General features: G+C 39.1%; 1 pseudogene; it reads left to right on the top strand.

The window, feature by feature from the left end:
- Positions 1–11,175: 11,175 nt before the first annotated feature.
- Positions 11,176–11,999, top strand: LOC133077609 (TBC1 domain family member 14-like; annotated as a pseudogene).
- The last annotated feature ends 1,067 nt before the right edge of the window (positions 12,000–13,066 follow it).

The raw sequence follows: 13,066 nt of genomic DNA, 5'->3' as shown, positions 1-13,066 counted from the left end.
AGACCCCAAGAAATATTCATCGGAGTGAGGTCTCCTGGAGGTCCTCATCTTGGCACCAAGACGTGGCTCTACCCAACAGCCTACAAATTCCAGTGCTAGAAGCCTCAGGCCAAACAGCCAGTAAGACAGGAACACAATCCCACCCATCAAAAAAAAAAAAAAAAAAGAAAAGAAGATGACAAAAAAATATGTCACAGATGAAAGGGCAAGGTAAAAACCTCCAAGACCAAATAAATGAAGAGGAAATAGGCAAGCTACCTGAAAAAGAATTCAGAGTAATGATAGTAAAGATGATCCAGAATCTTGGAAATAGAATTGCGGCATGGATTGAGAAAATACAAGGAATGTTTAACAAAGATCTAGAAGAACTAAAGAACAAACAAACAGAAATGAACAACACAATAAATGAAATGAAAAATACACTAGAAGGAATCAATAACAGAATAACTGAGGCAGAAGAACAAGTAGTGAGCTGAAAGACAGAATGGTGGAAATAACTGCTGCACAACAGAATACAGAAAAAAGAATGAAAAGAAATGAGGACAGTCTCAGAGACCTCTGGGACATTAAAGACACCAACAGTTGAATTATAGGGGTCCCAGAAGAAGAAGAGAAAGAGTCTGAGAAAATATTTAAAGAAATTATAGTCGAAAACTTCCCTAACATGGGAAAGGAAATAGCCACCTAAGTCCAGGAAGTGCAGAGTCCCATACAGGATAAACTCTAGGAGAAACACACCAAGACACATATTAATCAAACTAACAAGAATTCAATTCAAAGAAAAAATATTAAAAGCAGCAAGGGAAAAGCAACAAATAACATACAAGGGAATCCCCATAAGGTTATCAGCTGATTTTTCAGCAGAAACTCCGCAAGCCAGAAGGGAGTGGCAGGATATACTTAAAGTGATGAAGGAGAAAAACCTACAACCAAGATTACTCTACCCAGCAAGGATCTCATTCAGATTCAATGAAGAAATCAAAAGCTTTACAGACAAGCAAAAGCTAAGAGAATTCAGCACCACCAAACCATATTTATAACAAATGCTAAAGGAACTTCTCTAGGTGGGAAACACAAGAGAAGAAAAAGACCCACAAAAACAAACCCAAAACACTTAAGAAAATGGTGATAGGAACATACATATCAATAATAACCTTGAATGTAAATGGATTAAATGCCCCAACCAAAAGACACAGACTGGCTGAATGGATACAAAAACAATACCCATATATATGCTGTCTACAACAGACCCACTTCAGACCTAGGGACACATACAGACTGAAAGTGAGGGGATGGAAAAAGATATTCCACGCAAATGGAAATCAAAGGAAAGCTGGAGTAGTAATACTCGTATCAGATAAAATACACTTTAAAATAAAGACAGTTACAAGAGATAAGGAATGACACTACATAATGATCACGGGATCAATCCAAGAAGAAGATATAACAATTATAAATATTTATGCACCCAACATAGGAGTACCTCAACATATAAGGCAAATGCTAACAATCATAAAAGGAGAAATCGACAGTAACACAATAATAGTAGGGGACATTAACACCCCACTTACAGCAATGGACAGATCATCCAAATAGAAAATAAGGAAACACAAGCTTTAAATGACACAACAGACAAGAAAGACTTAACTGATATTTATAGGACATCCACCCGAAAGTGGCAGAATACGCTTTATTCTCAAGTGCACAGAGAACATTCTCCAGGATAGATCACATCTTGGGTCACAAATCAAGCCTCAGTAAATTTAAGAAAATTGAAATCATATCAAGCATCTTTTCTGACCACAATGCTATGAGATTAGAAATAAATTAAAGGAAAAAAAACCTGTAAAAAACACAAATACACGGAGGCTAAACAGTGCACTACTAAATAACCAAGAGATCACTGAAGAAACCAAAGAAGAAATAAACCAAAAAAAATACACAGAAACAAATGACAATGAAAACATGATGACCCAAAACCTATGGGATGCAGAAAAAGCAGTTCTAAGAGGGAAGTTTATAGCAATTCATTCTCACCTCAAGAAATAAGAAAAATCTCAAATAAACAATCAAAGCTTACACCTAAAGCAACTAGAGAAAGAAGAACAAAGAAAACCCAAAGTCAGCAGAAGGAAAGAAATCATAAAGATCAGATCAGAAATAAATGAAAAAGAAATGAAGGAAACGATAGCAAAGATCAATAAAACTGAAAGCTGGTTCTTTGAAAAGATAAACAAAATTGATAAACCTTTAGCCAGACTCATCAAGAAAAAAAGGGAGAGGACGTAAACCAATAAAATTAGAAATGAAAAAGGAGAAATCACAACTGACACCACAGAAATACAAAGGATTGTAAGCGACTGCTACAAACAACTATATGCCAGTAAAACGGACAACCTCAAAGAAACTGACAAATTCTTGGAAAGGTACAATTTTCCAAGACTGAACCAGGAAAAATTAGAAAATATAAACAGACATATAGCAAGTAATGAAATTGAAACTGTAATTAAAAATCTTCCAACAAACAAAAGTCCAGGCAGATGGCTTCACAGGCGAATTCTATCAAACATTAGAGAAGAGCTAACACCTATCCTTCTCAAACTCTTAGAAAACATTGCAGAGGGAGGAACACTCCCAAATTCGTTCTACGAGGCCACCATCACCCTGATACCAAAACCAGACAAAGGTATCACAAAAAAAGAAAATTACAGACCAATATCACTGATGAACACAGATGCAAAATCCTCAACAAAATGCTAGCAAACAGAATCCAACAACGTATTAAAAGGATTATACACCACGATCAAGTGGGATTTATCCCAGGAATGCAAGGATTCTTCAATATATGCAAATCAATCAATGTGATACACCACATTAACAAATTAAAGAATAAAAAACATATGATCTCAATAGATGCAGAAAAAGCTTTTGACAAAATTCAACCCCCATTTATGATAAAAACTCTCCAGAACATCAGCACAGAGGGAACCTACCTCAACATAATAAAGGCCATATATGACAAACCCACAGCAAACTTCATTCTCAATGGTGAAAAACTGAAAGCATTTCCTCTAAGATCAGGAACAAGACAAGGATGTCCACTCTCACCACTATTATTCAACATAGTTTTGGAAGTCCTAGCCATGGCAATTAGAGAAGAAAAAGAAACAAAAGGAATACAAATTGGAAAAGAAGAAGTAAAACTGTCACTGTTTGCTGATGGCATGATACTATACCTAGGAAATCCTAAAGATGCCACCAGAAAACTATGAGAACAAATCAATGAATTTGGTAAGGTTGCAGGACACAAAATTAACGCACAGAAATCTCTTGCATTCCTATACACTAAGAGAAATTAAGGAAACAATCCCATTTACCATCATAACAAAAAGAATAAAATACCTAGGAATAAACCTACCTAAGGAAGCAAAAGACCTGTACTCAGAAACTATAAAACACTGATGAAAGAAATCAAAGATGACACAAACAGATGGAGAAACAGACCATGTTCTTGGATTGGAAGAATCAATATTGTGAAAATGACTATACTACCCAAAGCAATCTACAAAGTCAGTGCAATCCCTATCAAATTACCAATGGCATTCTTCACAGAATTAGAACAAAAAAATTTACAATTTGTATGGAAACATAAAAGACCCGAATAGCCAAAGCAGTCTTGAGAAAGAAAAACGGAGCTGGAGGAATCAGGCTCCCAGACTTCAGACTATACTACAAAGCTACAGTAATCAAGACAGTATGGTACTGGCACAAAAACAGAAATATATGGGACTTCCCTGGTGGTGCAGTGGTTAAGAATCCACCTGCCAATGCAGGGGACACGGGTTCGATCCCTCGTCCAGGAAGATCCCCCATGCCGCAGAGCAACTAAGCCCATGCGCCACAGCTACTGAGCCTGCACTCTAGAGCCTGTGAGCCACTACTACTGAGTCCGTGCGCCACAACTACTGAATGCCACGTGCCACAGAGCCTGTGCACCCGCAACTACTGAGCCCACACACCACAACTACTGAAGCCCACACGCTCTACAGCCCGCGTGCCGCAACTACTGAGTCCACGTGCTGCAACTACTGAAGCCTGCATGCCTAAAACCTGTGCTTCTCAACAAGAGAAGCCACCGCAACAAGAAGCTCGCACACCACAATGAAGAGTAGCCCCGCTCGCCACAACTAGAGAAACCCACACACAGCAACGAAGACCCAATGCAGCCAAAAATAATAAATAAAATTATTTTTTTTTTTTCTTTCTTATATCCAATTTATTAAAGCAATGATATATTCATCTGGGTCTACTACCTTGGTTACTAGGTATGTGGGCAAAGCAGAGATAGGGTCCAATGTGAAAAAGTAAAGTGAATATTGATATTTAAAATATATTTATACATATAACAAAAAACCCAGTTTACCCATTTCTCACCATACAGGGAGATAGACCACTAAATATATAATATATATATAGCACTAAATAATATAAAGTATACTAATAATATATAAATGTATACCAGGACACAGAATCACCCTAGAATTCTGAGAAATTCTTATCTAATATAGGAAATTAGTAAAAAAGAAATAACGTCAAAGGGTACAGATATTGCAGGTAATCATAATGATGCATAATGATGCATCCATTTGCATAACTTGATCCCATGTCTAAATTCTACCATTTATAAAAAATATAGGAAATGAATGAGAAAGCAACAAACTCAGTTAAGGTTCTCAGCACAAAAATGTCAATGGTCCTTTTCTTGGCTAAGACAAATCTTCAATGATTCAACCTGGTCAAAAAGAGGGACTAAGAAAGAAAACTGTCCTAATCTTGGTCTGGGGCAATACTTTCAGTAGGGTGCAATTTACTTCCCCTTCTGAGAACCATCTAGCATCACTGATAAAATGCCAGAGCACTTGCTTTGTCAGGTTGTAATAAAATTAAGAAGGCTTACAGAGAAATTAGAATTACCTACTCAATTAACTTTATCTGGTTTTATTAAACCAGGTATTCAAAAGTGCAAAGGCCTTAAACCAGCTTTATGACTAGCCTAATACTTTTTAACTAGAACATTCTGTTTTTGTGTCTGGTCCCTCATAAAATGCCCCTACCAAGAAGAAATCACTAAATTGGCTTTCTTGGAAGCCTTTTCCTTTACTGGCAACTTTGAGATAAAACACTAATATGCTTGAACAAATTCAAAATAAATTGCAAGTAAAAGCAAACAAAACAAAGAAAAAGATTAAAAAAAAAAAAAAACAGGTGAAAAACCAAACAAACAAACCCACACAAAAACTCAGAAATTATCAAAGTCTGTAATAATTGCCATGAGAGGACAGTAGAAACACAACAAGAGAACAAATCTAGTATTTGGAAAATGGCTAACAGAGTTGAAAATCATTTAATTTTATATATAAAGTAGCACGAATGTGTTTCAGTTATCTAGTGTTGCATAACTAACCATTTTATTTTTGTGCATGGATTCTGTGGGTGAGGGATTTAGACAGAGCACAATGGGGATAACTTGTATCTGCTTCCAGATTCTGGGGCTGCAGACAGGAGGACTCGGGCCGCAGTGACCGCTGCCGTCATCTGTTGGGCGCCTTATGTGCACCTCCAGGGCCTGGACCACGATGAGGCAAAGGCTGAGCTCCTCTGGGACTTCCCACTGGCACCTTTGCTTTATCTCTCATTGATCCTTTGCCCAGGATAGACATTTTAGCACCTGTTTCTTCCTGTAGCCTCTTCAAGGAGTTTCCTCTTGGTCCAAGCAATTTCCCCACAAAATTGAACTTTGGATACTGTTTGACAGGAATCAATACCCTTTCTGAGAGCTTTATGTTTTTGTTGCTGATGACATCAAGATATTTCTTTTCTTCATCTTCCTTTTTTCCATCAGAACCTTGAAATTTTTCAATTTCTTCGGCTAGCAGGCGCGAGGCGTGCACAAAAGATGGATCCAGGCTATCTTTTTCTGCCATCAGCTCAGGCAAGTATTTCTCCTCTTCCATAGCGCGGACTTCGGACCGACCCCGGCCAGGCGCAGGGCTCCGCGCGCTCGGACGCAGGTCGCCAGCAGCCCTGCTCGCCCGCCGCCCGCCGCCCGCCTCCCGCCGCCCGCCTCCCGCCGCCCGCCTCCCGCCTCCCGCCTCCCGCCTCCCTCCGCCGCGGCCCGGGGTCTGGCGCCCTCTCCGGTCCCGCGCCGTGCCCCTAAATAAAATTATTTTTTAAAAAAACAGAAATACAGATCAGTGGTACAAGAGAAAACCCAGAGATAAACCCATGCACCTATCGTCACCTCGCTTATGGCAAAGGAGGCAAGAACATACAATGGAGAAAGGACAGTCTCCTCAATAGGTGTCTCTGGAAAAACTGAACAGCTACATGTAAAAGAATGAAACTAGAACACCCCCTAACACCATACACAGAAATAAACTCAAAATGGATTAAAGACCTAAATGTAAGACCGGACACTATAAAACTCTTAGAGGGAAACATAGGAAGAACACTCTTTGACATAAATTACAGCAAGATCTTTTTTGACCATCTCCTAGAATAATGAAAATAAAAACAAAGTAAACAAATGAGACCTAATTAAACTTAAAAGCTTCTGCACAGCAAAGGAAACCATAAAGAAGACGAAAAGACAACCTTCAGAATGGGAGAAAATATTTGCAAACGAAGCTACAGACAGTGAAATAATCTCCAAAATATACAAACAGCTCATGCAGCTCAATATCAAAAAAACAAACAACCCAATTAAAAAATGGGTGTAAGACCTAAATAGACATTTCACCAAAGAAGAGATACAGATGGCCAAGAGGCACATGAAAAGATGCTCAACATTACTAATTATTAGAGAAATGCAAATCAAAACTGCAATGAGGTATCACCTCACACCAGTCAGAATGGCCATCATCAAAAAATCTACAAACAATAAATGCTGGAGAGGGTGTGGAGTAAAGGGAACCCTCCTGCAGTATTGGTGGGAATGTCAATTGATACAGCCACTATGGAGAACAGTACGGAGGTTCCTTAAAAAACTAAAAATAGAATTACCATATGAGCCAGCAATCCCAATACTGGGCATATACCCTGAGAAAACCATAATTCAAAAAGAGTCATGTGGGCTTCCCTGGTGGCGCAGTGGTTGAGAATCTGCCTGCTAATGCAGGGGACACGGGTTCGCGCCCTGGTCTGGGAAGATCCCACATGCCGCAGAGCAACTAGGCCCGTGAGCCACAACTACTGAGCCTGCGCGTCTGGAGCCTGTGCTCCGCAACAAGAGAGGCCACGATAGTGAGAGGCCCGCGCACCGCGATGAAGAGTGGCCCCCGCTTGCCACAACTAGAGAAAGCCCTCGCACAGAAACGAAGACCCAACATAGCAATCAATCAATCAATAAATAAATCTTTAAAAAAAAAAAAAAAAGAGTCATGTACCAAAATGTTCATTGCAGCTCTATTTACAATAGCCAGGACATGGAAGTAACCTAAGTGTCCATCATCTGATGGATAGAGAAGATGTGGCACATATATACAATGGAATATTACTCAGCCATAAAAAGAAACGAAATGGAGTTATTTGTAGTGAGGTGGATGGAGTTAGAGTCTGTCATACAGAGTGAAGTAAGTCAGAAAGAGAAAAACAAATACAGTATGCTAACACATATATATGGAATCTAAGGGAAAAAAAAAAAGGTCATGAAGAATCTAGTGGTAAGACGGGAATAAAGACACAGACCTACTAGAGAATGGACTTGAGGATATGGGGAGGGGGAAGCTGTGACAAAGTGAGAGAGTGGCATGGACATATATACACTACCAAACGTAAAATAGCTAGTGGGAAGCAGCCGCATAGCACAGGGAGATCAGCTCGGTGCTTTGTGACCACCTAGAGGGGTGGGAGAGGGAGGGTGGGAGGGAGGGAGATGCAAGAGCGAAGAGATATGGGAACATATGTATATGTATAACTGATTCACTTTGTTATAAAGCAGAAACTAACACACCATTGTAAAGCAATTATACTCCAATAAAGATGTTAAATAAATAAATAAATAAATAAAGATGTGGTACATATATACAATGGGATATTACTCAGCCATAAAAAGAAATGAAATTGGGTCATTTGTAGAGATATGGACGGACCTACAGTCTGTCATACAGAGTGAAGTAAGCCAGAAAGTGAAAAACAAATATCATATATTAACGCATATATGTGGAATCTAGAAAAATGGTACAGATGAACCTACCTGCAGGGCAGGAATAGAGAGGTAGAGGTAGACGTAGACATAGAGAATGGACATGTGGACACGGGGTGGGAAGGGGATGGTCGGATGAATTGGGAGATTAGGATGGGCATATATACACTACCATGCGTGAAATAGCTAGCTAGTGGGAACAAGCTATAAAGCACAGGAAGCTCAGCCCGGTGCTCTGTGACGACCTAGTTGGGTGGGATGGGGTGGGGAGAGGGAGGTCAAAGAGGGAGGGAATATAGGTATACATATAGTTGATTCACTGCATTGTACAGCAGAAACTAACACAACATTGTAAAGCAATTATACTCCAATAAAAAAAAATTTTTTTTAGTTGTATGCGACTAGTCACACTGAAAAAAGCCAGATTGCAATAAACACAAATGTTATCTGGTGGAACAAACTATGCACTATGGAAGAAACCAGCAAAAACAAACCTACGAGTTCATTTTTTGGAATTATCAAACACAGATTATGTAATAACCATGTTTAATATGTTTAAAATAATTTTTAAAGTGTAAAAATATCTCCACAGAACAGAAAATTTAAACTCATGATGTAAAATGTTCACAAGACATTTATATGAAGTAAATATACAGTAGTTGAAAAAAATTTTTTTTTTGGTTTCTTGGTACTACAGGTCTTTTTTTAATTGAAGTATAGTTGATATACAATATTGTGTTAGTTTCACAGCAAAGTGATTCAGTTATATATATATATTCTTTATATATATATATTCTTTATATATATATATTCTTTATATATATATATTCTTTATATATATATACTCTTTATATATATATATTCTTTACATATATATATTCTTTACATATATATATTCTTTACACATATATATTCTTTATATATACATATATATTCTTTTTCAGATTCTTTTCCATTACAGGTTGTTATAAGACATTGAATATAGTTCCCTTACTCTATAGTATAGGTCCTTGTTTATCTGTTTTATATATAGCAGCATGTATCTGTTAATTCCCAACTCCTAATTTATCCCTCTTCCCGCTTTCCCACTTGATAACCATAAGTTTGTTTTCTGTCTGTGAGTCTGTTTCTGTTTTGTAAATAAGCTCATTTGTATCGTTTTTTAAGATTCCACATATAATTGATATCATGCTATTTGTCTTTCTCTGACTCACTTCACGTAGTGTGATATCTTTACAACCATCCATGTTGCTGTAAATGGCATTATTTCGTTTTTTTATGGCTGAGTAATATTCCATTGTACATATATACCACATCTTCTTTATCCATTCATCTGTTGATGGATACTTAGGTTGCTTCCATGTATTGGCTATTGTAAATAGTGCTGCAATGAATACTGTGGTGCATGCATCTTTTCTAAGTATGGTTTTCTCCGGATATATGCCCCAGGAGTGGGATTGCTGGATCATATGGTAGCTCTATTTTTAGTTTTTCAAGGAACTTCCATACTGTTCTCCATAGTGGCTGTACCAATTTACATTCCCACCAACAGTGTAGGAGGGTTCCCTTTTCCCCACACCCTCTCCAGCATTCATTCTTTGTAGATTTTTTGATGATGGCCATTCTGGCAGGTGTGAGGTGATAGACACCTCACTGTAGTTTTGATTTGCATTTTCTAATAATTAGCAATGTTGAGCATTTTTTCATATGCCTGTTGGCCATCTGTATGTCTTCTTTGGAGAAATGTCTATTTAGGTCTTCTGCCCATTTTTCGATTGGGTTGTTTGTTTTTTTGTTATTGAGCTGTATGAGCTGTTTGTATATTTTGGAAATTAAGCCCTTGTCAGTTGCTTCATTTGCAAATATGGTGGCATGTGGGATCTTAGCTTCCCGACCAGGGCACGCCCCCTGCATTGGAAGCGTGGATTCTTAACCACTGGAACGCCAGGGAAATCCCTGAAAATGTTTTATATCTTGATCTGGATATATATATATATATATATATATATATATACACGCTCCATGGCATATGGGATCTTCCCAGGCCAGGGCTTGAACCCGTGTCTCCTGCATTTGCAGGCGGATTCTTAACCACTGCGCCACCAGGGAAGCCCCATTCTAACTTTTAAATCTCAAATATAACTCAATCAAATTCAATAGAGCAAAACAAATCTAGAATTTTAAATGATTAACTATACCGTAGTTCTGTGTAAAATTCATAGATGATAAAAAGTAGACAGATTTAAAATCCTCTCCCCAATATTTTCAGTGTACTTATAAAATGTCCATCACATTGAATGAAACACCACAAAACCAACTGCATTACACCTTTCATTTGCCCTGTGTGTATAATTAAATTCAATAAAATATAAAACTACAATGAAATCTTTCTACAACATTAGCAGGTCACTCTCAAACAACTTGACCTACACATGACTTGTCTAGCCACGACAACCTATCTTTCACAAATCAATCCTCCCCTCTTCTCTCCCCATAATATACCATAAGCAGCAACAACTAGAGAGAAAAAAAATATCTAGTAATAAAGAATCAAAAGTCCCTGCTATATACATTCAGGAAATTCAAATGAAAACCTGATAGTAATCTTAAATATAACACTATTTATAAAATATTCAGGGAAAAGAAAGAAACAAGAAACATACCTTTTCTATCAAGAGATATTTCAGATGGCAAAAAGTTTCAGGTGGAAGAGGATATTAGATTATGATTTAAATAGTAATTCCTCGCCCCACCCGGCCGCCAGAGCCAAGCCCAAGGTCCCGCCATGGAGCCCCACTCGCTCGCTGGCTCGGGCCTGGAGCCGCCGGCCGCGCGCCTCTGAGCCCCTCGGCGTTCTTGGAATATGAAAACAAGCCTGGACGACCTAGCTGGCCACCCTCACCAAAGCAGAATGTGAGGAAGAATATTGACTTTGAGCCTCTCTCCACCACCACACTCATCCTGGAAGACAGACCAGCAAATCTCTCAGCAAAGCCAGCTGAAGAAGCTCAGAAACACAGGCAACAGTAGGAAGAAATGGTGGTTCAGGCCAAAAAATGAGAGTTGAAAGAAGCCCAGAGAAGGAAAAAGCAGCTGGAAGAAAGATGCAGATTAGAATAAACAATTGGAAATGCCGTCCTCACTTGGAATAATGAGATTTTGCCTAACCGGGAAACAATGCGGTACTCTAGGAAAAGTTCGAGATTTATGGTGGCAGGGAATCCCTCCCAGTGTGAGAGGCAAAGTCTGGAGCTTAGCCATTGGCAACGAGTTAAACATCACCCAGGAGCTCTTTGACATCTGTCTTGCCCAAGCCAAGGAGCAGTGGTGGTCCTTTAGCACAGGAGGCTCTGAAGTGGAGAATGAAGATGCTGGTTTTTCAGCAGCAGACAGAGAAGCCAGTCTGGAGTTTATTAAACTAGACATTTCCAGAACATTCCCTAATCTCTGCATTTTCCAGCAAGGTGGCCCATATCACAACATGTTGCACAGCATTTTGGGAGCTTACACTTGTTACCGACCGCATGGGGGTTATGTTCAGGGCATGGCCTTCATAGCAGCCGTGTTGATCTTGAACTTAGATACTGTAGATGCCTTCATTGCTTTTTCTAATCTTTTGAATAAACCCTGTCAAATGGCTTTTTTCCAAGTGGACCACGGCCTTATGTTGACTTATTCTGCTGTGTTTGAGGTATTTGTTGAAGAAAATTTGCCAAAATTATTTGCTCATTTCAAGAAAAACAACTTAACTCCAAACATCTACCTAACTGATTGGAGACAAAAGGCTTACTTCTAGAAGGTAAAGTCCGAATGTCATCTGAAACGAGGCTCAGTCCCTTAAATAAAGCCGATTTGTCTGTACCGTAGACAAATCTTGGGAGCAAGCCTTTGGGACTCTCAGCGTCTGTTGCTTCCGTCCCAAACCCTGAGACTGTTCCGACGCCGCTGAATTCTCGCTGGGAACAAGGGTTTGGAGGTGAGAGCTCATAGCTGAGGCCACAAGCGCTGGTGTCACTGTGGAATAGTACAGACATCAGGCCATGAAGTGACTGCTGGCGGGGGAGCTGGGCTGGCCTGTCTAGCTGTGCCGGGTGGGAGTGTTTGGGGCCTGCCTTAAAGGCCACCTTAATTTAACCAACAAATGATTTCTCCACAACATGAACACTCAACTCCTGCATAGGCTGTCCTTCTGCACCCCTGTTGGTGCACCTGTGCTGTAATTTGACTGTGAACCCTGACCTTGCAGATTCCCAGGCCTGGGGCCCGTGACCCCTGGGGAGGGGGTGTTAGGAGAGGATCACATGGGACCAGAGTCTTCAGCTTCTACCTTATCTATTTTAGGCCCCCAAGTTAGATTCTTATGGTTCCAGGCTAAAGGGAAGTTTGGAAAACACTGTCCTAGAATAGTGTCTTTTAAAGTTTTTTCACCCTGACTTGCAAAAGGAAATACATTTTATGTTGTGACCCCCCTGCAAAAAAAAATAGTAATTCCTCATTTCATTTTAAAGGATACAAACCATTACATGTTATATGGTGATGAGATTTAACTACTCACTACTCACCAAGTAAAATTTGACTCATCTAGATCCAGCACCTATAAAATATATTATAAACTGACATGATATGCATATAGCATATTACTTTCCCTGGTCATTTAATTGAGCTCTTGTCCTCCTGTTCTACAGGCAAGGAATTTCTTCCAGGTCTCACAACACTAACTTACAAATTTAAGTTATTGCTCACAAAAGGACAGTGGACATCATTGAAAATCTCAGAGTAAAAAGCTCTGAAAACACTTCCCTCCATAAAAGCAATGAGAACACTAGCAAAAACTGTCAAAATCAACTTTCTCAAAATGCTAGA

Source organism: Eubalaena glacialis, chromosome 18 (genome assembly GCF_028564815.1).
Source record: "Eubalaena glacialis isolate mEubGla1 chromosome 18, mEubGla1.1.hap2.+ XY, whole genome shotgun sequence".
Classification (NCBI taxonomy): domain Eukaryota; kingdom Metazoa; phylum Chordata; class Mammalia; order Artiodactyla; family Balaenidae; genus Eubalaena; species Eubalaena glacialis.
The sequence above is the reverse complement of the archived record's forward strand: the minus strand, read 5'-3'. Positions and strand labels throughout refer to the sequence as shown.